Here is a 26,772-nt window from a genome sequence, read left to right on the forward strand (position 1 = left end):
GCGCATTTTTCAAATTTTCTCGACATTTCACTCGTCACAATTCGTCACTAAATTCATACAAAATAACACTACATTCAAATCAATGATGAAAATAAGTTGCGGCCTTACTCCAGAGGCTGTTGACAGATGTCTGGCACGGGAATGGCCGCCATGACTGAATTCTGACATTGTCGTGTATTCAGTTTCTTCTCGTATAATGCGCTATTACATCATGCATGGTAAAGTGGCAGGAGCAGCATTTGGGGGTGGACATCATGAGGCAGCGTGCCCAGAAGGCGATATCACTACACCAAATCCCGGATTTCACCACAACTGTTTCAGTATATAGCAGCAGAGTCACAGAACGTACCGGTCGGACGATAACGATGATGTATCCACGGAGAGTTGAAATGCAGGATATAATAAAAGCCAACGGATAAACCAAAGGCTTTGTTGTCGCAAAATATTTTAAATAGCTTGAGATCCTCACAAGTTTTGAAGTGGTAGTTTTCCTATAAAGACACTGACAAATCTATTGTGATGAATATTGAGCTTTTTATAGAAAGGTGGGGGAGGAACGTCAGGTGGGCTCCTTGCAAACGCTACAATTAAAAACAGCGAGGAAAATTTGCATAGCATAAGCGTATCATTAACTCTCAGGGAATTAGAAACAATGTAGTCTCCAGGGTGGCATCCAAAGATAGGCCTCAAATCCAGCCTATGTAGGTGGTTGCCACAGCAAGCTCCTCCAGCTAATAATCCACACAGTATTTACCTCATTCTTTAATATAGGTATCTAATTCCACAACACTTGCAACTCCAACATACTCTCTGAAACATGGAGAAAATGTTGAGAATATATTTATGAACGTGTGGCTCATGCATAATCAGGTCAGGTGATGTTGCATGCATCTAAAATTGCATCCAGCAGACACGCATCACATCCTTTAGTCGTTAGTTTGCAGCGAGCCCAGGCTACGCGGTAATACAGCACATTAATTTAATCTTGTGGGAGGAAATGAACTATATTGGCACTTCTTTTGTCTTTTATCTGTTACCTGTCTGCTATTTTTTAGTTCTCTTCAAGATTACTTCATTACTGTTGTGCTGAAGGTCCCCTAACAGCAGAAACCACATTACCTGGGAAAACCAGTTTGTTTAGCTCTTCCTGCCCTTACTGAAATCATAGGAAATGTAACCATCTCTTCACGTGTGCACATCGACAATTTCCACACTGCCAAATGCAAGGAAATTTTTCACTTTTCTTTCTTGCAGATGATGGTATTCATGACCGATTAGTTCAGAGGGGTTTGCTAAACTCAGACAACGAGCACGGGTCACAGTCCAATAATTCATCTTCCTCTTTATTACCCTCCGCATTATCTTATGATGAATCATATTTTGAAATCCTCTATTCCTTTCCAGCCTAAAAGCTAAAGACAAATATTATTAAGGATCATTTGCAGGTTTAGCAAAAGCCCACAGCACAAAAGGTGCAATGAACAGGTTCAATGAGGAACCTGATGAAAAGCAGTTTCAAGAGTTTAACCAAGGATCCTAATACAATTCATTATGGCATCGCAGCAATATGCAAGTCTCTCCTGCAGCCACTGGTTCAAGTTAGCATTGAAGTACAGCTGTAAAAAAAAAAATAAGGCTATGGTTTTGGAAAACTTTATTTTTTTAAATCAAGAAAGGCAAAGTGGGGGACGTAATGCTAACGGAAGATGGCAATGGAGGACACATTACGCATGTTTGCAATTGCTGTTCAGTTTCAGCTCGTATCGTACAGGCTGCACGCTGACCAGAGACACAGACAAAGTTTGTGAATATCTGAGAAAATGGCGGTGACTGAAACGGCTGTTCAAATCGCGTCAGTTAAAAAAACAAAAAAAAAACTGTCAGAAATAGAAGTTTTCATCTTTTTCTCAAAGAGGACAAAAGAGAGCATTAAAAAAATTGGAGTTTTTTTTTTTATTATTATTTAATCCATCAACATTTTCTGACCCAATATTTCAAAATACAAAACAAAACACATGGATTGAAGAGTAAAAGTTGTGTTCTGGGATTCAATCGTCCAGTCGTGTGCTTTCTGAAGCAGAATCTGCCCCTCTAAGCAAGAACAGCATGACTGTAATTGCAGCTACATAGCTTTTTACAGAATGTCGAAAATGAGTGGGCATCACCGGCAGCGTGACATCTCCCGTTGTTTTTTTGGACTTTTGCCTGGTACTCGGCATTTTGGCTGTCGCCGTTTTTTTGTTTTTTTTTCCTTTTTGCAAACTGAGGCAAACCTATTTGGATGAGCTGGAGATGCAGCTGGAGAGAAGTGAGGGATGACTCCTCAGCCAAGACCCACTTGAGTTATGAACTCATATCAACTTTGGTAAACCATTGCGGGGTAATAATCAAGCCCTGCTCTCTTAGTGAGAGGAAGAACGTTATTGCGAGTAGGCTGTTTATCTCTGAGATCTACACCATGACACTCTACAGTGGCCTCCCATCTCCTCAGGCAAACATTGCACTCGAGCCTTCTTGTTGCCCCTCCAAGGATCTTCAATTTTATCGGACTGTTAAATTAACAGGATGAAGAGAAGCGTCTTTAAGGGTAAAATAAACACCGGTCTGACTAGAGAGGTAATTCTGGTGTCTTTCTGCTGGGCCTCTGGTTCAATCTCGAGAGCTTCCAATTAGGAGACCACCGGGTATCTCTGTGGCATTTAATTAGTCTCAGAGGCAGCACAAACAAAAGCCAGGTGTGTGCATGTGATACAAGAACACAGAACACGCAATCCTCGGGAGGAAGAAAATCAGAAAAGCATCCGCAGCAGCAGCAGCAGCAGCATCCCCCCCCCCCCCCCCCCGATTGATAATGGAGTACTGGCCGTGACCACTCACTGGTTGTGGTGTCAGGCAAAAGTAGTTTTAAATTGGAAGTCCAACAGATATAAGTGCAAGCGTACTCCCGAGTTTTAAACATGTATAATTTTTCAGAGTTTTCACGTGTACGTGGTTCACAATCTTCCCAAAAACACTGTGGAATTCCACCGCCTACACGTGGCACATCTCAAATCTCTGGAAGAGATTTAACTATGTTTAGTCTCCTCGGTCAAATTGCCGAGCGAGTGCAGGCAGGGAGTTTGGAGAAAGTGCTTGAGGGGCTGCATGCGTGCCCACCGAGCAGAAATGACAATAGTTTTTTGCTCACTGCCACTGTTGTGTGTGCTAGTATCAGGCACATGCCGGGTTTTTATGTCAACAGGTTACAAGGCTGATTAAATACCATATATCTCTGTCCTAGAGTGTTTTCTCTGAGCTCAGACCACCCAGCCCTCCCAGTGCACTACAGTTTTGTACACACAACACAGCTGCTCTTGGTTCTCAAGGGTTGCAATGGGAGTCTCTTTCCTCACAGCCCATGAAAAATGCACAAGTCTATGTAAGCCTTGAATGAGCACAAACCAATAACAATAAACCAACCTACAGGTTCCAAAAGATTCCCTTCATCTCCCATTTAGCTGTGATAAAAGCTCAGCTTCATTTCAACATCACACAGCCAAACAGCCTTTGCAGTATAAGCAGAGTGACACAGAAGATCAGACACAATTGACTGACATCTGTCTTTTGTTGAAGGAATCAGCTTCTGTTTGATTATAAAAAAAGAAAATGGGGGGGGGGGGGGAGTTAAATCAGCGATAGTTCAGACGTACATTTTTTTTAACGAAAGGAAAGAAAAGGTCATTTCACATTTTCACTTGCAGCTGTTTATTTCAATACTCTAAATGACAAAACGTTACAAATTTCAGCTGGAGGTGTTTAATCATTCAACAATCTCGAGAGAAAGAAAACAGTCAAACTGCCTGCTAACAGCTATGAAAGCCCACAGCCCAGGCGCTTCAACTAAATCCTCCCTGGCTTAGCACTGTGTGACCTCGCGAAGAGAGGGTTTTTGATTCAATTCACCATGCCGCTCCCCGTTTGTAAAAACTCTGTGTGGTTGGAATTTTTAGAAAAGCCTTTCTTATCAAAGGAAATCTTAAAAGTGTCGCTTCACTCAATGGCCTTGATGTAACAGTCACGCATAGACATCTGAGTGTGGGCATCATTGTACGACCAGACTCACGTGCGCTCTACTGAACTGGTCGTTCAATGCGGATGGCTTAACAATGACATGCCATTGATAAACGCGGCGACTAAAATCAATCTTAATTCAAATGTCATGCCCCAGTATATTCTGGTTTTGGATGGGGGCGGATGTTTTACTTTTTAATTGATTAACGATAATCGTCGTCGATAAGTGATGGAGTTTATCGTTTATCGAATACATCGTATGGGTGTCAAACAGTTGCGGTTGCTCAGTGAGGAGATGAATCTGTGAAACTCAACATGAACTTGTAGTTTCAGTTGGTAAGCAGGCGGGAGTAAAATATTGAAATGTTGCCAAGCTTTCCAAAAATTTCACATTTTTCAACAATTTCTGCAAAGAGGCTGTTCTGTATTGTCCATTGATTGGTATGGCGGCTCAGTGTGGCACGTAGACCGTAGCTGGGCAAAGGCTGTGAAAAATATTACCCATAATATGTGAGCATATTTGCACCGATGTTGGAATGAGATACAGTTTGAGTCGAGCCATTTTCAGCTCTTGTTTTTGCATTTGGGTGCACATTTGAGGAGGAAACCGGGACAATGATCTCAAAATTGGGAATATTCTGTGAGTGTGTGACCTCAACTGAACTGTGTGGGAAGCCGAACGAATGACTCATACATGCATGATAGTTTTGATTGGCTGCACTGGGTGGTTTTGCCTTTCTTCATTATGGTTAACCCGACGGAGCGCAGTAATAAAATTTGAAGTGGAACATCACTCAGTGTTTATGGAATAGACATTAGCTTCAATCCGTCTGTGCTGTCACAGGTAGTGCACTGGTAAGGAGTGAAATAGAGGCAACCACCTCACAGCGTGCACAGAACATAAAAGCACCGTGATTACTTAGCAGTCACATGTCCTAACTTCTTTGTGGTCAATCTGAGGACAGGAAGTGCTGATCCATCAAGCCAATGTACTTTTAGGCTTTCCTGGATGGCGAGAAAATATCCCACATGAGGTTCCAAACAGGTATTCTGCTTATCCAGTATTAATCACCTGATACATTCTTGAAATCTTGACGGAAAGGCACTTACGCTGTTGCATTGTACAGACAGCTTGATCCGAACTGTCTCGGTTAGTTCCCACAGTCAAAATATTTTCAGACTTTGGACACGTCCAAAGAAATTCTGGTGATCTCAGTCATACCAGTAGAAGGCCTGCCATCTTCTCCTCCTCTCCTGCTGGTGACATTACAACTGGTGCATAACAGGACCGTTCATTGGGTAAATTTGTACTGGCCTCGCATATTGGATCTGAAGCCGGTTTGTTAATAGTGAGGTGGCAATGCAGTGACATCAGAGTAATGCACAAACCAAAAATCCCTATCAGTATCAAGTACAGGAAGATGAACAGAAGGGAAAAGGCCCAAATTTGAGATTTATTTTTTGTTACTAGTTGCTACCAACAAGTTTATGTCTTCCAGGTTCTGTCTGGGGACCTGGGGGTCAATCTGGAAGAAGGTAATTAAAAAACAATATGCTCAAACTATTGAATTATAAAAAAAAAAAAACCCTCGAATAATCAGCTTATACACTTCATTTACAGAATGTTACACTATAAGCACAAACTGTGCCCAGAATCAGACCGGTTCATTTATGCAGAAGTACTACTTTTGCAGCCCAATTCTGGAGAAAAGCTCGTCTCGGTCCAAGATACTCAATGTTGATGTACCTTGATCTCCTGTTATTTTACTGCTTAATGATATGTCAACCTGAGTGTTGTCTCACTCACAGAGACTACTTTTAGTGGCCCTGACGACTGCAAAGAAGATGTTGGCCCTCTGTTGGCAGCCACCACATGTACTTAGAATGTCACAGCGGATTAACACTCAACATTGAGGTAATTAATGTGGCGCTCTCTGTAGCCGCAGCGCATGGAGCCAATGGAAAAAAACATCTCATCATGGGTAGAGACACTTAACACTATTGAAGCATTATATGTTACCCTCAAATTATGATATATGACCAACACCGAGTAATAACCGAGTGTAAGTTGCGGTTTATGTTTGCTCTGTTTTGTGGCTGTTTTACTTCACTTTAAAGTTATGTGAACGGACTATGACTCACATCCGACACACATCTGATTATAGCTCCGTGGCCAAGTAATCTTAATATTATAAACAGGCACTGGGTGTAAACGTGTAACCTTCTTTTAGTGTGTATTTTGTGTGGATTGATGTTTTAACGGCATCCATACATTTGGATAGACGTATACATCCAGGACTTGGAGAGGACACGGCGCTCAAAGGTGATACGTTCATCAAACACTGGGTCATATGTAAACGTTGGTTAAAAAGCTCCAATTTTCCCTGACTTTTCCGTTGAATTCACAAAAGAAATGAACCTTGGCGGAGGGCTTCACTGTTTTATTGTACTTACAGTGTTGTAAATATTACCTACGAATCCATCTCGTTTCCAAAACAACTTAATTGATGAGGGTATTGCTCCATAAACTGACTCACATTGAAGTGGAAAAAAAATATGGCAAAAATGTTCTCTGAATATGACAATAATAGATAGCACAAATTATTTTGGCCATGATGATCTTGAAGAGATTATCTGATATTTAAGTCCACGTGTGGACAGTAAAGGCAGGACAACCAGGGAGCAGATAGTTAACCGGAAGGAGCTCGGCCAGAATCCTCAGAGGCGCTTGAGCAACGCCACAAAAGACGAAGATTTACTCGGCTGCCATGAGCTTCAATGACAAATTTGAATTTATTGTCAAGAGCCTGAACGTAAGGGATGTTCATTTTCATGTAAAACTGAAACACTATAGCTTTAAGATAAACCTTTCTGCAGAGGAGACAAACACCAACAATCTGAAATACAGAGTCAAGGAAAACATTTGATGAGCAGGAGATGGTTGGGTGGGGCGGGGATGTCTGATTAAGTAGCAAGCAGCAGTTTTTGAGCTATAACGGGCAAGTAGTTAGGAGGAGGCGAAAACACAGACAAGGCTGTTGGAGCTAGATAAAGTCTGTGTATTTAAAGAAAACGGAGAGTACAAAGCAAAAATAATAGGGCCGTTTGCAGGATGGTAGGTTGCCAGATCTTACTCCTCGTCGGAGAGCAGACGTATAAAGCCAAAAGTGCGTTTGGGGGAGCTGACTCGCATACGCCAACATGGAAATTACTCTGTTATATTTATTGAATTGTGTCCTCCAGTGTTGACACAACGCACATTTCCAGCTTCTTCTACTGCGCATTGAAAGAGTGGTGCTGTCGCAAAGCAATCAATAAATCCATACATCCCCTCTGTTCAGCTACAGTTTATGACTGATTTCCCTGGTGAAGTTATTGATTCATGTACACCTCTATACCCACACCTTTCTCTAATTGCGTGTGAATCAAATCATGTGTAGATCATTGTTAAGTCAAGCTGCTTCCTCATAGGTCACTGGAAATGTGAAATAATCTATGCAAAGGACCCTCATGAAAATCCATCACACTGGAGATCCCCTTGAACTGCCTCTAACCGCCTCGCAAGCTGAACTGAAAACACTTTGTGAGGACCTGCTTTGAAATTGATGTTGGTAGAAGAGCAGCCATAATCTGGTTTGTGGTAGCTGTCTTATTTGGTGCTTTATTTTATCCCCCGATATTAGCTGGGCTTTCAATTGACAGAGCCAAGATCCATTGTGACGGCTTACTGGAGCAGCTCAAATGGATCATGCTTTGGCCTTTTCTCAGTTTAGAGGGGTCAGTTAGCGCTTGTAATCCGATAAAAGAGAGTTAACCAATATTTTTCTGAGACGGCACAAATGGTATTTAAGAAGATGAAAGTTTCGGAGCACAAATGAAGCTTCCTGTAACAATGTATGTTAAAAAAAAGAAAGAAAAAAATCATTTTGGTTACTTGAATGTCCGGAGCTTTATTTATACATCACAGATGGTCGAGCGAATGTAAAATATGCAATGTCTTGCCATGTCTTCTGTGCAATATGGTGTCACAGCTGCGGATCTTGGTTCCATTGTTTGTAAGATTGATATTTAGCTGTCCAGTTGGCTGCATAGAGCGTGCCTGCAGCATAATTCTTTCACTGGGAAGCCAAAATGCAAGAGAATGTTCTACATAGATTATGTTAGAAGCTGGGTTGAATTTCTTTTAACAATGAAATCCAGTTTACAGCTGATTAACTAACAATAAGGCATCTCTCTTTTCGTGCTGTTTGTGACGTCGATGCCTGCAGGTTGATAGAGCTTCAGTCAGGAAGCAAGAGGGAACCCTCAACCCGCTCAGATGTCTTTAATTTTCGGAAATTTGTTTTAAAACGGTTTTAAAAAGGAGTTTTTATGTTTTAAGTTACAATGTTACAGGATTTTGCAACTGTTACACAAACGGGTGCAAGATTGCAGAAAGTTGAATGATTTACCGCAGGAGGCGCCATCTTTCATACATAGCATGCATGTATGTTGTTGACAGTGGAGCCCCCACGCCTCGTTATATGTTGATCTGATCTGAAGCACTCGAAGCGGGCTGCAAATGATTGCGTACACCAAGATTTGTTGTTTTCTTCTCATTTTTGTCAATGCTGATTAGAGCTGGAGCTGGTAAACACCCATTTAACCACGGGTTGAATGCTGAACAAATCTTTTTTTCCTCATAAGCAGACAAAAGCCAGATGCTAACAGGTGTTCACAGGTTATTTTCTGCAATTTGGAAAGGGGCGAACAAGCTAAATGCCGGAGAAATGTAACGCTCCCTATTTTTGTCAGATTCCTGCAAACCAACCACAAAACCGAAAAAATGTATTGAAAATCCAGACTGACAGCAATTACAGAAAGAATGAAAAGAAGAGACTGAAAATAAAGAGATGAAGCACAACAGGATGAACTCCCCCGAATATAAAATGAGGCACAGACTGCAAAGAGTAAGAGGGGAAAATCTCTCTCCAAGGCTCATTACTTCCCTCGTAGTATGCCAAGTGCTGACCCAGCAGCATTGCAGCCCCCTATCCTCCTCTTACCCTTCAACCCAATCCCTGGCAGGTGAGGGAGTCACACATGCTGTCAGGCACACCCGCCATCAGCCCATTTGGTCCGTGACACCCATAAAGCAATGCAGGATGGTAGTGTTCCAAGAGCTTTTAAAGCAGTCAATGGCTACTTTAATGGATGGCTACACTATTTAGCTTAATTCATGCTCCGCTCAAGCCTTACAGGGAGGATTTGACCTCTCTCGGGTTAAATAATGGTCCCAGCGTAGATGGGTTGGTCAGGGCACAAGAAGGAGATAAATGCACAGTGACATTCGGTTCACTCCGGCATCTCCCTGATGTGTGAAGTGAGAGCAGTCTATTAGGCATACACTTTGCTTAAACATAGGAAGAGTTATTAGACAGGGCGGCCATGACTGGGGGCTGCACATACGGGAGGATTTGAAGAGGGGAAACGCTGAGAGTCTACTTCGTGACCATTCATCAAAGCAAAACCGAAAAAGAGTTGCGAGAATCCATTCAAAAAGATATGTGAAATTTAATGGCCCAGCTTACATGATGTAAAATATGTATGACAATTAAATTAACTCCAGGGAGACATTTTGGGAGTATTTCTACTAGGAAAGTGTGTATCTCCCGAAGGAAGACTTACAAGATTTAAGCATCCCATTACACAAAAATGTTCCTTCTAACGGGGGTTTATTGTTTAATTTCAGTGATTAGATGGTTAACCTTTCAGTCACTCCACCAAAAGCATCAATGACTCATCATTGTTTTCCTATATCGAGCAAAAATGATGAAAAGCAACAAAAACAGCCAGTTTCACCTGTCAGACGCAAAGCATCCCGTGCTTTTTCATGGGAATGTGCGCTGAACGTGATGGAGAAGACGAGCAATACAGAGGTGCACGTTTTTCTTTTTTTCCGTCTTTCCGAAGACGATGCAAGTGTGTTTTTTATTTTTTTAACTGTGCTTCATGACCAAAGTGTCACAGAAAAGTGCTGGACTGTCTGTTTTGCTCTGAATGTAGAAAAGCACTGGGCTTTCTGCCTCCACAGATGCTCCCAAGGCTGTGATGCTGCTGTGTTAATGTCACGACACTGTCGCTATACTGCACTCACTCTGTGCTCACATATCTGTTTCACCTTCCTGGATTTGGTGACGGGCACATACTCCACTTTGGGGGGGTGACGAGAAATGTGCAGACCCACAGGAACCAAGACATTTCTGTTCAAAAAATAATGGAAAACAGGTTTGGCTGCACTCAGTGGAATTCTGAAAGCTGGTGTGCATGTATGTAGTGTGTATATGAACATAGGTTTAGTTTATCTATTTTTATTACTGGTTTTATTTTATGTATGTCGTTATTTGGCATGCTTCTTGATACCATTAAGATTTTGTGCTTATTTTCTGAATATTAGCATTCTCCTGACATCCTTTGCTCCAAATTGTCAAGAACACGGCACTGGGAGACCTGTTAGCATCAGAGAGGAGAGATTAAATGACCCGTGAGCCCCAAATTATCATTACTTATCCCTCTGCCCTTAGTCATCTCAAGAATGTGTTCAACTTCACCCTGGGGGGTTCAAGAGGACTCTGTTCCTTTTCGATGCAGGTTAGCATGAGTGGAAGGGTCAGGACAATTTTGGCCACGCTGTCTTTCTCCATCTTTCTCTATGAACATCGCCACATCCGCCCCCATCTGCATATTCCCAGAGTGACAAAACTAGTTAGCCGAGTAATAAATCAAACCTCGGCTGCCCAATTTGGTTTCCTAATGTAATTAATAAGTGCTAAAAGCATTTAACTGGCTATAATTTGCAGATGCCACTTTGAAGTGGCTATTTAAAGAAAACTTTGCGTGTACACGAAAGAAAAATATTATGTTGGCACTGACAGCTTTGTGAGAAATGCAAACAAAAAAACTGTTCCAAGTAAATGTGTTAAATTAGAACCTACACTGAGATGTGTCAGTACTTTTTTTTAAAGAGGATTTTAGATTATCTGGTAGAACATCTCAAATTCATTAGATAGCACTAAAAACCTCTACAAAGGTGCTTTGGGGTTTTGTGTAATGGAAAAACTATGACAGATACAGTACATACGAAGATAGAACTATGATGTGACCTATTAATCCATAATCTTACAGAGATTAAAGAAATTGCTCTCTTGCGCCTGACCTTTCTATTAATTGCTTGACTTTAACATTGCTTTGAATAAATCATTAGACACACCCACACATTCCGCCCCAACCTATCAAAAAGATTGACTCTGTCAGTGTGGATCTATCAATTAAATCTCTTACTTGGGACCCAATCCTTGCAGTTAGTTGCTTAATCCCTCTTCTTCACTTTCCCTCTGCAGTACACCACTGAGAGGATAGTACAGAAGGAAGTGAGCAGACTGGAGGCGAGGGAGGAAGTAGCGAGGGGTGATTGCCGAAAAGCAGAGCTTGTCATGAGTGGATTTATGGTTAGGGAGACAGCGGTGGGAGGCGGGTGAATTGATGGGTGACACATAATCAGCCTCCTTATCGCAGCCCCGCAAAACTGGATTGCATCCAGAGGCTTGTGATCCGTCTGGATTTGGCTAATGTCTCCCACTCCTCTCCTGAGCCCCAACAGTCCGCCATTATCAGGGCCTCTGCTTCCATTCTCTATCCCTCCAACGTACATGCCACTGGAGCCTTTACGCCATCAGGTGATGAAGCGATTGTTGACCAGGTCGATCTATCCACCACTATTTCTTGCCCTCTTAAATCCATTTTTGTTTGTCTCTGTCAGACACACTTCCCTCAATTCTAAAGTTTCCATCACATCATCTTCTTAAATCAGTGCTGTTTGTTTACAGTATTTTTTTTTTGAGCAGAAATAGAAACCTTTTGTGCGTCACTGCAGCTGAAAACAAATGAATCTAAGCTGTACTTGTTTGCATTTTCTAACCAAACTTTTGTCAGCGGGCGTTTGTTTTTACGTGGCTGGAGTTACAAAGGCAACAGATTAGGGAAGCAGTGAATCAGAGCTTCCAGAGAAATTAAGTTCAGGGTTTCACCAACTGGGTCAGAGGACAACGTGAAGCTCTGGTGTCTACTTGTGGGTAGTGACTAAAAGAATGAGATTCAGACAGCCGGTCTGGTTCTACCCTTGGGAGGTCGGAGCTGGGGTTGGGAAGAGGAGCACAGACATCCAGAGGGACCAGGGAGTAGAAAGCAAGTCAGTTGAGGTAATTTGGGCATCAGGGTAAGATGCCTCCCAGACACTGCTCTGGTACCTCCAAGTAGGAAGTCCCGGGGTAGACCCAGGGCACACTGGAGGGATTATTTAGCTCATCCGACCAAGGATAGACTTGAGGTCTCCCTGGAGGATCTGGAGCACATTGCTGTTGAGAAGGACGTCTGGGTTACGTTACTCTGTGACCCAGTTCCAGAAAAACAGTGGAAAATGGCTTTTATTTATAAAGCTACTCAATACAATTTCTTATTTTCTTCTTGTCATGCAGTGGCCAGAATTACAATGATTGACTGCAATACAAATAAGATATTCAAGCCACTGATCACAGCATTCAAAACTTAAATTTGGTTTTGGCCTTTGAAACTACTAACTGTAAGGTCTAAACCATCCAATCTGAATCTGAACCTGATGCTGTGGGCTGAAGTAGCAGCAGTCAGTCGGACTGATGCTCCAAGCAAAGATGTTGAATGGTCAGATGGATTTTGCAGGCACTGCCAATCTCCAGTTTAACTTTGGTACAAAGTCAGAAAAAGCTTTCTGTGTTGGCAGGCAGGATGCAGACGCAGTAATGAGCATAATTGCTTTGGTTCAGAACTCACATGGAGTGATGCTGCCAGACTAGTGGATTAAAAACATTGACAATATTGCTTGAGTAAACCTCCTCTCATAAAAAACCATTGACAGAGATAAAGCCAGTTAACACACACACACACACACACACACACACACACACAAATCCAGGATGCCTGTCGTCATAATGACGACACCGTTGGTATTGTGCTTTAAAGTAAGGCAATCTGAGTTGAGTGGCATCACATGCAAACATCTTTGCCTCCATGACAATAACTTAAATGCCTGCAACACTGAAGCCCAAACAAAAGGCCTCAACGTACACCGGTCATTTTTTTTTATTTTTTTTTACAGTCCTCATCCACTTTAGTTGGCTTTTAAATAAGCTACAGTGACAACAAGGTCAAAGTAATAATTAGGTCCTTTCCAGTGCAGTGCCACAGAGGAGAGGCCACTCATTATTTGAGGTTTAAGCAAACACCAACTCGTCGCTCTCTCTTTACAGATGTTCCCTTGTTCTTCTAGCTCTTAACACACATTCAAAGCCAACAATGCAAATCTCTGCCTGTCCTCAAGAATATACAAAGATACTGAACTACACTCAAGCAACCCGGCCAGTGCTGACATCATACAATAAGCTTATTACACAGACAATATTACATTTACATATAAATTGAGTTAAGTCAAAACTTACTCTGTTGTCGCTTACGTTTATTCAAGTCTTATCATCCAAGAAGTTGGGGGTTTGTCACTTAAACAAACATTGTTGACATTGCATTAAAAGAGGGACATTGAGTGTAATTCGTCCTCTGGAGAGCATCATCAGCACCGCAAAGCAAGTCAGTTTGATGAAATTAGGTTCCTGTGCAGCATAATGCATCCGAAGTATTCATGAATCCACGTGATGGCAAGTTTTCCTTTTATACCTGGACCTGAATTTATTCAATTTGCTATATTATAGATCTATTTTCTTTTTAAATCTAAAAGCCTGACGCAAACGAGGAAAAGATCATTACATGCCAAGCATGTACTAAAGCTGCACCACACGGCAACAAACAAGACCCTGTTTAGATAGGGCACGAGTGTGCGCACTGGTGTGACTGCAGGAGAGGACATGGAAGGACCACCTACTCCAAAGACATCCGCTTCATGAACCCAAGTAGGTACCCGCATTCACATGAAAATAACACCAATATAACAAAACGTGGAATTTTCAAAAAGCCTGGAAAGATAGAATTGTTTTAGTTTGCTCTACTTATTATCTCTGGCAGACTTCGCATGGTCTGTGTGCCTCTTGCCTCTTAAAACCAACCATGTATTTGGTCTTTGCAAAATGAAATACTGGTTTTCATAAAGAGCAAATTAAAACTGGCCAATATGATGTTTGATACTTTCTTCAAACAAAAGCTTTGAACCGGTTTGGAAACCTTTTTTTTTTTCCCCAGCATGTCCACATGAAAGAAAAACCAATACGAACAGACATAACTTACACAGCCATCTTCACTCCCACAACAAAAGGCCATCTGAAAACTAAAAGTACAAAGCTAACTTTGTGCTATGAACAACTAAACTACCTACTCATGTCCATGACCACCAAATGGTTTAGCCACGCTTTGGGAAAAAAAAACCTTTTTAAGAGGCACAACATGCTTAAAAATGAGCGAGTGCTGTGTTTAGACATTTTATGTTGCAAAACACAACTTGATATATATACACAGGAGTATGGGATGTTCAATAGGCTAACCTGGGACTCAAAAGCGGCCATTGTTCAGGTTGCTGCATGACTGTTTCTCTGCATGCCGTTTGTGATGGGCTGTGATTTTTCCAAAGATGCAACAGCAGGATGACAAATGGTTACTTAAGAGGTTCACTGCCAGCTTCACGACTCTGTGTGTGTGTGAGAGAGAGAGAGAGAGAGAGAATATGAAGGAATAAATGAGAGAAAAGAGTACAAATAACATCAACCCCAACAGGACTGATTTATTGTTTGTAGAACTACATTAGGAAAACATTTTTTTTTTTTAGCTACAAGGAGGCAAGAGCTTGATGATTTTCTTAGAGTGATGACACCCCCTGTAGGCTTGCTACAAATCTCCGTGGCAGAAGAAAAGAATAAATGTATATGGGAGTTTCTAAACTTCCTATATTCCAGTCCATCGAGAGGCGGCTTCAAGCTTTACAAGCTCTGCCCAGAGGACGTTTTTTTGATTTTCGTAGCTCCTGTTCAAGAAGGGTTGTGACACTCCAAGTTCTGTGTGGAGCAACAAGGTCTGCGTTGCACTAACTCTATATGATTCAGGTCAGAGAGAATTGTGTGTGTCTGCTTCTGCACTGACAGGCTTCGTGTCTGGAAAGTGATGTAATGCCTCTTGATATATTTTTTGAACTGTAAATGTTTGCCCAGAGCTGAAAAATGATTGAATTGTGTTTTTCACAGAGTTGGAGGATGAGTTTTCATTGTCATGAATGAGTGCCCCATGACAGTCATTTGTTATGGACCGCACCATCCCATATTGATCATTTAGAGTAGTCAGGCTGTCTGATACCACATTGTCCCCAGTCATTTATGATGAAGAACCAGAAAACAACATCACAAAGAGAACACGCATCATGTGTTTGGGACTTCAGTGTCAAAACATAGTGCTTAATATTCATTATCATGTTTTTGTCGTTTTTTTTTTTAAACTCCTTAAATGGACAAAAAGGCCTCAAACACTGCAGCTACCACACACATGGTTAACGTGATTATGAATGTTTGACTTTGAGCGTGGGAACTGCTAGCATGTATGATAAATAACAAGTCTATTTGGTCATAGGAGACCAGTCTAGTTGTTTTTGTGGTTTGCTTGGCAAGTATGCCCTGAGGTTTGGAAGCCGCCATGGTGTATGTGGTCAGCAGGTCAGATGTATTTGGCAGCTCATGGTTCGACTGTTCCACTGCCCGCAGACTTGAAATCTCTTCTTTAAACAAAAACAACACTTAGGGAAAGTTACCATTAACACAGCTGCTGATCCTCCGTGGTAAAAATAACTTCACCGATATTTTTTTCTACTCTCTTTTTTTTTAATAAATGTACGTTGTAAGCCAGGACAAGTCATGAATACCAAAACACCACAATGAATGTTAAGTATATAAAGTCAATATCAAAAAAGGCCTAGCAAAACAGCTCTCAACATTGTCAGTGTTGTAAATTGGTATGCGTTCATGGAACTCGAAGCTTAAATTAAAAAAAAATTAAACTTGCTGGAATATGTAACTGTAATATGTACACTGGTTTTGTTTGGACAAACATGAACAACAAGCATAGCAGCGGGTGTCAGAATTCCCGTCGAAAAACTTGCGCAAACCCCAAAATCTGGCATGAAACCAGACACACCGAGAGCCGAGCTACTAGGGACCAAATTTCACCCAACACGAGCAGCGTCGCGGATTTATCAGCCATTTAAGCTACACAATCAAGCAGTAATCGTCCCAGACATAAACAACCAGTTGAACTAATGTGTTGCCTCCAGTTACAATGATAATCAAGCAGACACGGTGGTCTACGACACACACAGCACTTAACTATATTTTTTCAAGGCCAGATAAACAGCATGTATGATGTGCTTGTTTTATCACACAACACGTAGATGAGCAACTTACCACTGATGTATTCATCCAGCAGCGAACATGTTCCATCCAAATCCTGCAAAAACATTGAATCAGTTACAGCGTCCATTAAAAACGATATCAAAAACGCATTTTCCTCCCTTTATCTCATCCTCACATTCACCGCCACCACCAAAATCACTTTCCCCGTTGTTGACGACTATCAGCATGCTCCTTGCCAAGATTCCCTCTTATTTGGCCAAAATATTCATGTCAGGACAGCTAGAAGGACACTTCACAAAATTCTTCCTCTGCTTTTATTTTAAATTTATGTCTTAAAAGCTCACGACAGACATTTATTGAAGAGAAAACGTTGAGAGAAATACTGCAGACGGTCCGAGCCAAACTTTTAAGATTCCGACGAGGCACCGGAGTTGCCCCCGCTTTGCAGAAGACAAAGATATTTTCTTCTTTTCTTTTTAGCTGCAATCAGCCGGACAGAAAAGCTTCTCTAAAATATTTAATGAGATAACAAAAAAATGGATGTTATGGCTGAGGCCTATGGGGGTTTCACCGAGCCCCCGGAACCACCGCAAATACTCATGAACGGGAAATATGCATGTTTAAAACTGAAAGCCAGACCTAATATCACAAAAAAAAAACCCCTCCACAACCTGGATGTGTAATTGTATCAACAAACACCACTCTTAACCAGCCTCAAGAAGGAAAATACCCACTGAACTGCTGACCTCAAATCATCAGCGTCAAACTCCAGTTTGAATCCAATCGATACATATCCTCCCCAATTTAACTCTAGCCAGTGTAAACATGACAAAATCTCATACGAACCATCCTGCAACAGTAATTACTCAAGTGAACCAACCATTTCTACACAACAAGAAGTAATTAAGCTTTATGTGGGTATTACATGTGGGGGAAAAAACAAATTTGCATCTTCAAAGACGTCACAGTGCTTAGACACAGAAAAAAAAACCACCTCTACGGTGCTGTATTTCAGGACACTTGCTGATAGAAAACCTGTCCAACAATAATAAATTGAGGTGAGAGGAGGAGGGAGCATGGATAACGTCCTTTGTGACAGTGCCGCTCACTCTGGTGAACACGCATCGAGGTGCTCCCTCCCTCCCTGATCTATGGACTGTCAAGATGGATATTTGCTGAAATACTTTATCCCATTTCTGCCACACCAATATGAACTGCCTCTGACGCACGCTAAAGGGAAGGGCCAGCTGAGGGAATCCAGTGAACACCTCTCGTCTGCCGAGCTTCTATTAAAGCCGCGATGACCACGTTTAACTAGGAAAGTGAGGTATTGAAATGATTCATACAGGAGACTGACCCATCTTCATTGTGGTTGAGGGCTTGCCATTTTGACTTCCATTTAGGCCTAGATTATTCACAGGCAGGATCCACTGGTCGGCAGTGTGCCCGATGGAAATGATGCATGCGGTTAACCTCGGAGTGAAACATTCCTCAACAACATGTCTCTCAGTTTGTTTGTGTGTTTGCCCATTTGTTCCACTCAGCACAAATACAGACATAATCCTGTGGTCAGGTTCATGCTTGTGGAACCGCTTTTGGACCTCCGTGGGGACTTAACTTTGTCTATATCGCATCAGTGGTTCTCCTCCTTGTCCATCTTTTTTAATTTCCCATTTACTGAATTGAGATAATCGTAGCGAAGTGCACAACCAACGCTGGCAGAGGAAACAACAACGCACCGTCAATGCATCCTTAGAAAAACAACCCTAACTGTGATGATTTGTGGTTTCTGGCAGCACGACGTGGCTATTAGATGATGCGCGCTCTGTTTACCACAATATCCGACCGCACTGGTCAAAGCCAGTAATATGAACTTGATCTGACATGTTTATTTACAGCAAGTGAAGAACCCTACACTGCTTGTGTAGCTACCTGGACCACGTTTAATTAAGGTCAATGTTGCAAACCAGGACTAAAATTATGAATGCACAATTCCGCTGTTTGTCCGTTCAAGATTATTTTGATGCTTCAGGGAAATGCCAGGAAGTTTCCACCTGGTCTCCATTTCCTACTTGTTTAGGTTGAAATCATTGAAAGGGACCAAAACTATTTGAACTGTTGCAATTTTGAACAAGAACGCTCAGGACTGCCAAACAGCTGTAACTGGCATGTAAGGCACCTACCTACGCCCAAATCGCATCCCAAAAAAAATGCTGGATTTTAAACTGGTTAGTTTGCGTCGTGCATATTTCTGTTAGAAGATGGCAGTGTGCGTGTGGCACTGAGCGTCAAAGAAAAAGCACAACAGGTCGACCCATTGTTTTGCCAACCTACAAGAGGAAAATGGACACAGGTCCTGAGAACAACCTTCAGTTGGACACGTAATTGTCCTTTGGCTTCGTAATTGTCCTTTTCCTGTCATGAGAAGACTGTAAAGTTTGGGAATATCCCCGAAGATCAGTTTGTCATGTGAATTTGCAAAATAAGAGCTGACTTGAATACAGGGATTCCATCTCTCATTTGTCCATTCAACTTAAAAAAACAAAACAAAAAAAACAACTTCCGACAGCAGGCGCAAATTGCTTCTGCAGTATTTCATTTTCACATTTTGCGGCTTTTGTCCACCTCTTATCATGAGATACTTCAAAATACTCTGCAGGAGAAATAACAGTCACTATCAAGCACGTCAAACCCTTAGGAAACGGCCCCTGAGTCAAAGACAACTCCAACTAAATTCCCCGCTGCTGCACTTTAGCTGCTCGTGTTCAGCCGTTCATTGGAATCTATCAGGCTGGATCTCCTGTCATTAAACTGTCTCTGTAGCTCTTTTTATCCCTCACCTGTATCGCAGAGTCGATTCACGCATAATTACCTTTTAAAAACTTGACCGTCGTCTTTAATTACAAGAGTCTGAAAAAGTTGCGAGCACATTCAAAAGTTCAAGTTATGTCATCCTGTTCTAGATCCTCCAATTGTAATTTAGTTTTTGGCTGAACCCATTACATATGGGATGAAAAGTAGGTTTTTCTACCTCAAAAGCAATCTATTCTACCTCCTACGGACGGGGGTACATAAGTAAATTGAAGAGGTCTTTGTCAATCCACGACAGCTCAACAAACATTAACATTTTCATTCTCCTCTCATCGCTAACAGCCCCAGGGAGACCCAACCATGCGTATTCTATTAACAAAAGGCACGCCCAGTGCTCCCAAGTCTCAGTCTCGATTCATACACATCCACAAATCCCTTGGCAAAAGCTGTTTGTGTTCACTAGAGCCTGCAAGAAGGACAGAAAGAAAGAAAAACACAGACAACGACAGAAAGACGAGGGAGATGTAAGAAAGGCTGAAGAACAAACAAACACAAAATTTCACTTCTTTCAATGACACATGGCCTGTGGCTTAAATTCTTTATGTTCATCTGGGTAAAGCCACATTTTGAGCTTTAAACTCTGGCTCTTTCATTAACTTTAAAGTCGCACAACTAAGACAACTTTCTGTCCTCCATCCTTGAGGTCACTTGTTCAACCCACCGGCCTGTCGGCGACATCAAATGCAAAAGGGTTTATGCACCGCAATATCATTTTTTGAGCTTCAAACTTTAGGTTTTAATGACCTGCCAATATTCAAAGCGTCATCCAAATCAACGTTTAATAGAACGCAGAGCGCACTACTCAAATAAACATTAGCCATACAAATTTCTGGACGCAGAGATGGCTACGCAGTGACTTTCTGTTTTCACCCGATTGGCCAAACTCTCTGTAGATTCCTGATACGCATGCTTCGTTTGGCGAACCTGACACTCCTCTTTTTTTCCACGTCATGTCTTTAAATTTGGAAGTCCTTTTGGATTGTTTGAGCAAGAGTCGTCAAGAGCAGGATCAGGGCATTTCTGGGAAGTTTAAGCTCTGTCTGAGAATAAGTAATGCTCATTCATGCTCTGCATCATGACTGATGCGCATAATGTTGCACCGCTACTGCCCTTTTTTGGGATGACTGATGTAGCCGGACGGGGAAAAAAACAAAAAAAACAAAACTTGTAACCACCACCATTCACTGTTAAAAACACCTGTTTTACATTTCATCATTTAAAATATCTTCATTTACTTTTGTTAGATCTGGTTTCAACTGATATCCTGAGCTCTTTTTTTTGTTGTTTCTAGTGAGCCTCCCATTTTTCTCATGGTCCAGAATATGATATCTCCAAAAAAAAAAAAAAAAAGTCTATAAACAAGCACGTTTAATATACAGTATTTGAGGTGTGGTAATATTATCAACATGTTAAGAGGTGAGGTTCAAGTGGCTGCAGGCAACACAGACCACATAAATAAGCAAGATGCTATCCAGGGGGTGTGTTACTTCAGATTTTTTCAGGATTTTCAAAACGATATTAAAAAAAACTTAACGGAAATTAGCTGCCCCTTCCTCCCTCAAATTCAAGTGTTCCTCAAACAAGGATTGAATGTCGTTTGTTCACGGAGTGACAAACGCTCCTCCTTGACAGTTGGCTTCTTCGCACACCTTTCCAAGTTTTCTGCAATGAGAACATCGGGACTGCGGGAATCATTTCCTCTTGTGATAGAAATTGAATGCATAGTTAATTTCACAGTAGGAACATGTTGAGCCACATAGAATTGCTGAGGGTAGAAGTTGTTTCCCCAGCAGGTAAGCAACACATCACTGACATTTGCCTCTATTCATTTGCACAAGATCTTGAACCTGCTGTGAGCCCGACCAGACAGAATAGTAAAGTGGTCTCCTCGGTGGGCAGTTCAACAGCCAATCACACTTAAGTGCTGGTTTCTCTGAGGGAGGAATAAAGAAGAAACATATTGGGAAATTGCCACAGGCCAAAGATCCAGAGCCCACGACATCCTGTCCTACTGTACTGGCACATTTTAATCCTGAGGGCTTTCAATTAGCTAAATTCACAGCTAGTTTTGGGGTTACAAAAGAGACAATTTATAATCTGTGAGGGAGGCAAGGAAATGTTCCGTTATTACTGATTAAGAGAAAAGTTTGTTCTCACATCAGCACATTTAAAGATCCCCACCGCCCCCCCCCCCCCTCAAAAAATTGCAGCCCAACCTGTTTACTGCCGCCATTTCCAAGTCAAACTTTTTTGAACTCTGCAGTCGTGCACTGCACTGCGCAGGGCTCAGATAGTGAAAGGTGTTTATCATGTAATGGTATCCACAGTGGAGCCACTGCAGGGCACAGATAGCAAGCTGCTGTTTTCACATCAGGTCGGTTCCAGCAGTTCAAATGGTTGCTGCTGTGATTAAAGTGGGCGAGACAGTTCTTGGACATACATCTTTGCTCTCTCTAGGGCAAGTCAGGAACCAGAAATGATTCCATCGCTGAAATGATAAACGCGAATGCGTTTTTACAGTTAAACTAAGCGAGTTCAAATTTCCCTGTTGAAATACATAGAAATTTGTCTCCCGTAAATCTCCTTATATCTTGAACCTTGGAGACATTTAACCATGCAAAAACACTGCTCCGGGGTAATAATTCAGATGTACTTGTGAATGAGGAACAACAACCAGAGGGTAAGGACTGTCGTACCCAAACTGGATCAAAGTCATCGATGTGTTTCATCCACCCACACGCTCCTCTGATTCTCTGTCCCATGTTCTCTAATCTCACATCAGTGGGGTGGGGCACCTTTCTTCCTTGTTCAGGTGAGAAAACCAAATAGAAAGAGGCAAGCAAGATGGTAACAGGAAAACGAAATGCAGCTACATCATCCCTGCTGGAGTAGGTTTTGTGACTTTAGACAACACTGACCCCTAGGTGTGAAAAATATAATTACATCCAGAGAAGTAGTGTGGGTGAGAGTAGACGGCCCATTTCAGACTTCAGCACGTCAAAATCTTTGATTATGACTTCATAGAAATGTCTTACAAAACACCATCATAAGAAAAAACAACAACATCTTTTTACTTTCAGAGCAAGTGTAGTTACGGCAGAGGGAAAAAAGTTGATTTTGATACGAGTGTAAAGAGAGAATGTGCCAGCAAAAAGGATTCATTCAAGTGTGTATATTATTAGAAATTTCTCTAGGTCTGTCTTGACAGTTAACTGCCTATATATTCATTTCGTCAGGCTCAAAAATATATCATCAGCGCTCCAAAGTAAAGCGAGCCAACCATCTTCATCAAAGCAAGCAGTGAGCACATCAACAGCTCATGAATCCCCTTCTCTTCTTTTCACTCTGTCTCATATGCAGCTCAACTCGTTGCGCCTGGCTGTAGCTAATCTGGCTCTCAGCAGCGTGGGCGGCAGTGGGCAAGGGCACAAAGGGGCTGCTGGGTAGAAAACTGTGGGGAGACAGTGGTGATTGACGGCTATAATTAGCCTGCTGAAGTTGTGCCGATGGAACGAGGCCGAGGGGAGGAGCCGGGGTGTTTGGAGAGCATCTAGTACACTTCGACACACACACACACACACAAACGTGTGCGTTTATGCAAACAAGTGTCACAATGTATGGGCATGGAAACGTGCAATCCTGTGACGTATTTCCACGACACTGCTTGGCAAGACAGCACGAGGAGTCGTCGCACGATCAAAGCTTTTCTTACCCTTTTTCAGATAATAAATGATCAACAAACTTACAGTTAAAACACAAATGTCTGCAAATTTTTCAATGTCAGTCAGACATGCAGGTACACAGTAACACGCAGCATGCAAACAGAATCTTTTGCGCAATTTAAACTGGGGGTGGGGGGGGGGTGACAAGGTGATAATGGACGACCCTGACAAGCCCTGGAAGCAACATAACTTCTGATCACATTAATGGAAGTTTTGCACCCCGTCTCGCTCCTCTTGGCTCCTTTTATGTGGAATATCATGTCACTGTCAGCGGAGCCATTAAAGCAGAACGAGGAATAGAAGGGTGCAACTTGCTGCCAAATGGTCCAGAGAAATTAGAATTCCATCAAGCTGCCAGACCCCTCGCCAGCTTTCTGAAAAGGTGTCATTTGCTTTAATTTGATTGTTTTTAGGTGGCCAGTAATATGACTTTTATTTAGCCCACCTGCAGATCTTCCTCAGTTTGCCCTTTGGCAAATATGCTGATGTACCTGCATGTTAAACCACCGACTATTCATGGATATTTTACAGTCCGGTATTTCTATTAGTTTTGACATCAGCCAGCCAAAATCTTTGGGGGAAAAAAAGAAAAAAAAAATATATATCAGCATTATCGGCCGAGAATCCAATATCGTGCATCTCTCATCTCACTGTGGTTATCGTTTGAGATGAAACAATAAGAATAAGTTCAAATTTATCAACATTCAAGAACTGGATCAGTGAAAACAGCACAGGAAAATAATACCGGTGCTAAGTTTTCCTAAAGCAAATGAACAAAATGTCACTGTTCAAGTCATCAGATGCGATCAGACCTACGGGCAAAAAAAATAAATATTGGCTCACGAAGCGATACACAACGCTGGCATAGGAACTTACAAGTTGTTGTTTGGTTTTTTTTGGATAGGTCCGCTCATAGAAAATGTGTTATGACCACATGAAGTGCTCCAAATGGACCTCTTTCAAAACTGTGAACGGGTCCAATCAGGCAACAAGACTTGATGTGATAATTGTGAGCAAAGTAGAAGCAGTGTGTCATGTTCCGTCTTGCTCTTCTGCTTGTTCTAAATTGTCGTTATTTTGGCAAGCTCAGAGTTGACGTCTTGATGAAGCTGTCTCATAATTGAAAAAAAAAAGTGTCTGTACAATCTGGTGAGTGGCCTGATTTCCAAACAGTGACTTTTAAGTATTAACTCTCAAGGGACTTTGTTGGCAAACTCAAAATTAGAACACGTAAACGGATGAGGGGGGGGAAATGTCACGTGACTGCTTCCATCCATGACTTTTGTCACGTGCCGCTACAGACACCTGTCAACCATGATATCGACTCTACACTTTTCTAAAGCCGAGCAGCAATCTCAAAAATACAAACTTTGCTTTCCTGCTGCTCTCCAGCTGTGATGGTTTAACTTTGTCAGTCTAGCCTCAGGCTTCAACTTCTCTGTTATTTGTCTTCTTCTGAAAATGTTCACGTCCAAGTTATTTGCTGTCAAGAAGGCAGGAGGCATGTCATCTACTAAAGATTTGTGGAGCACCTTCGGTGGCTGCACAGTCCTGGAGACAGTGTAAAAGCCCCCAAAGGTATCTATTTATTCTGACAGGTCAGCCTCAATCTGAGAACAATCCACATCAGGATTTGACACGATGCTTTTACTTTCAACACCGGTTCCAACCAATGAACCGGGCTTAGCGTCACCTACACAGGGCGGGTTATTTCACAAATTTAGCTCATACTGATCACGTACCATTAAGATTCACGTCAACTGAGCTCCATTTCTATAGCTTATTTTCATCAACAGTTGACCAACGCATACAGACATAAGACAATGTAAATCTCCACATTAACAAGAGCATAAAATGAGAAGAATTATCTCTGAAAATTTGGGGGGATAAAAATGGAATCCATAAATGAGGATCAAAAGCAATCAGTACACAAACCATTCAAAAAGAGACAAGATTTCAAACATGACGGAAAGCTAAGACAGTAAGGCGTGTCTTCAGCAGGGCTTCAAAAGATACGATAGAGGTTGCACGTCGGAGGCGGTGCGTGAATTTGTTCCGCATATTTGGACATGCTCCTGCAAAGGCGTGATCGCCACTTTCTGCTCTTCTCGGGGAGTGACCAGGAGAACCCGTTCGGGTGACCAGAGTGGATGTGGTTCAGTTGTAAGGATGCGCAGCATGAGTCTATGAATCCGGTCATCTCAATCATTTGTTAAGTTTTATCATCCATCTCTTTTTGTAAAAATAAAAAAACTAATCGTGTAGAGCAGTATTCTATGCTACTAGACGTCCTCAAAACACGCCTGAAGGCAACGCAAGGATAACAAACCTGAACCAGGAAACTGGACACAGATTATTTGATGAGCTTTTTAAAAAAAAACAACAACAACAACAACAACAATGTTGTCGGGATGGGGGGGAGGTTTGGGTTTGGAAAAGTCCGACACAGACCAGAAAATACCACTAAGGTCTTTCACCACCTCCATAAGCAGGTCCCACCAGGTCCTACACTGCAACAATATACACGTTTAGGTTTTTAAACTTCTACCAATATTCCCATTTTTAGGTCTCCAATTATTTATTATTTTCAACAACAGCTTCAAAGGGTTCTCTCTTAACCTTTTGATATTTGACACGGCAACACTGATTTTACGGGAACAGTTTTTCACCCATGCAGAAAATGTGTTCCACCCTTGATCTGGATGGGAGATTCCGGTCCTAACGCACAGCCCTACGCAGCATCATTAACTCTGGATAAATACTTAATATTAAAGTTTTTAATGCATCTGTATATTATATCTTTAAGCAAAACTACTGTACTGTATGTAAGAAGAATTTTCTCTTCCTGTGTCTCCCTCATGGATACAGTCTCCTATCTCTCCCTTCACTGCCCTAAAAACAGACAATAAGTCTCATATTGTGCAGCTCTAAACCCACTGTTTACCAGCGGGTTTAATGCAGCAAGCCCTTAATTGCATTCATTATCTAAAGCTCCAGGTCTGGGCCAAGGTTGCGGGGAAAAGATGGCGGATTTCAGTTATCTCTTGTTTATTCAAAAATATATATAATAATAACTGCCAGTAGTGTAGATAATAAGTAATGAGCACATATTGTGAAAATAAATAATGGAAAAGGAAAGGATTTCCTCTACACTTTTATCATACCAATTTTCTATACAGAAAAGAAATAAGGATGTGTAGGCCATCATAGCTTAAGACGTATTAAAAGTCTAGAGGAAAATGGAAGTTTCTTTGTATGAGGGGACACATAATGGAGTTCTCTCCATCCCCTGAGGTGAAGTGGAAAATGGAGATATAATTGAAAAGCAGAACAGGAACACAGGAGGAGGAAGATCTGAATTTACCTATGAGGAACGCCGTATCAGTTGACATTAAATAAAGTCAAAGTTCGGAGGAGACCTGTAAATTCGCTGGAATTATTCAACAATTTTGAACACTGCGATGGCTTGCTTTGTCATTTCTGTGACCTCGTTATAAGGAATCACGCGCTGATGCGTCGTGGCAAACTTGTATCTTGACGTAACAACAAGTCAGAATTAGGGCTGCAACGATTAGTCGACGTTGTCGACAAAAACGGATAATAGAAATAGTCGACGATGAATTCCGTTGTCGACTTTTGTTGCCAAATGCGTTTTTCCAACAGATTGAGGCATCTCACTTGATTATAATCTCTGCCGAGAGTCGCTCATGCGCAGTAGCGTC

At 41.7% G+C, this 26,772-nt stretch overlaps 1 long non-coding RNA gene across 3 annotated transcripts in view; it reads right to left on the reverse strand.

The window, feature by feature from the left end:
- The window catches only part of LOC147238638 (uncharacterized), a 96,357-nt gene that overhangs the window by 38,754 nt on the left and 30,831 nt on the right, over positions 1-26,772 (reverse strand). Inside the window, exons 2-4 of one of the 3 annotated variants that reach the window (XR_015111807.1) lie at positions 16,509-16,551; positions 14,610-14,752; positions 9,592-10,292 (exon numbers count right to left, since the gene is read on the reverse strand). This is a non-coding gene — a long non-coding RNA (uncharacterized LOC147238638). Of the gene's footprint in view, positions 1-9,591; positions 10,293-13,662; positions 14,753-16,508; positions 16,552-26,772 lie in introns of those variants that run through there. The other 2 variants (XR_015111808.1, XR_015111806.1) reach the window with 2 other exon arrangements.

Source organism: Aulostomus chinensis, chromosome 24 (genome assembly GCF_037954235.1).
Source record: "Aulostomus chinensis isolate RoL2024-O1b breed Wild chromosome 24, RoL_Achi_v1.0, whole genome shotgun sequence".
Taxonomy (NCBI): domain Eukaryota; kingdom Metazoa; phylum Chordata; class Actinopteri; order Syngnathiformes; family Aulostomidae; genus Aulostomus; species Aulostomus chinensis.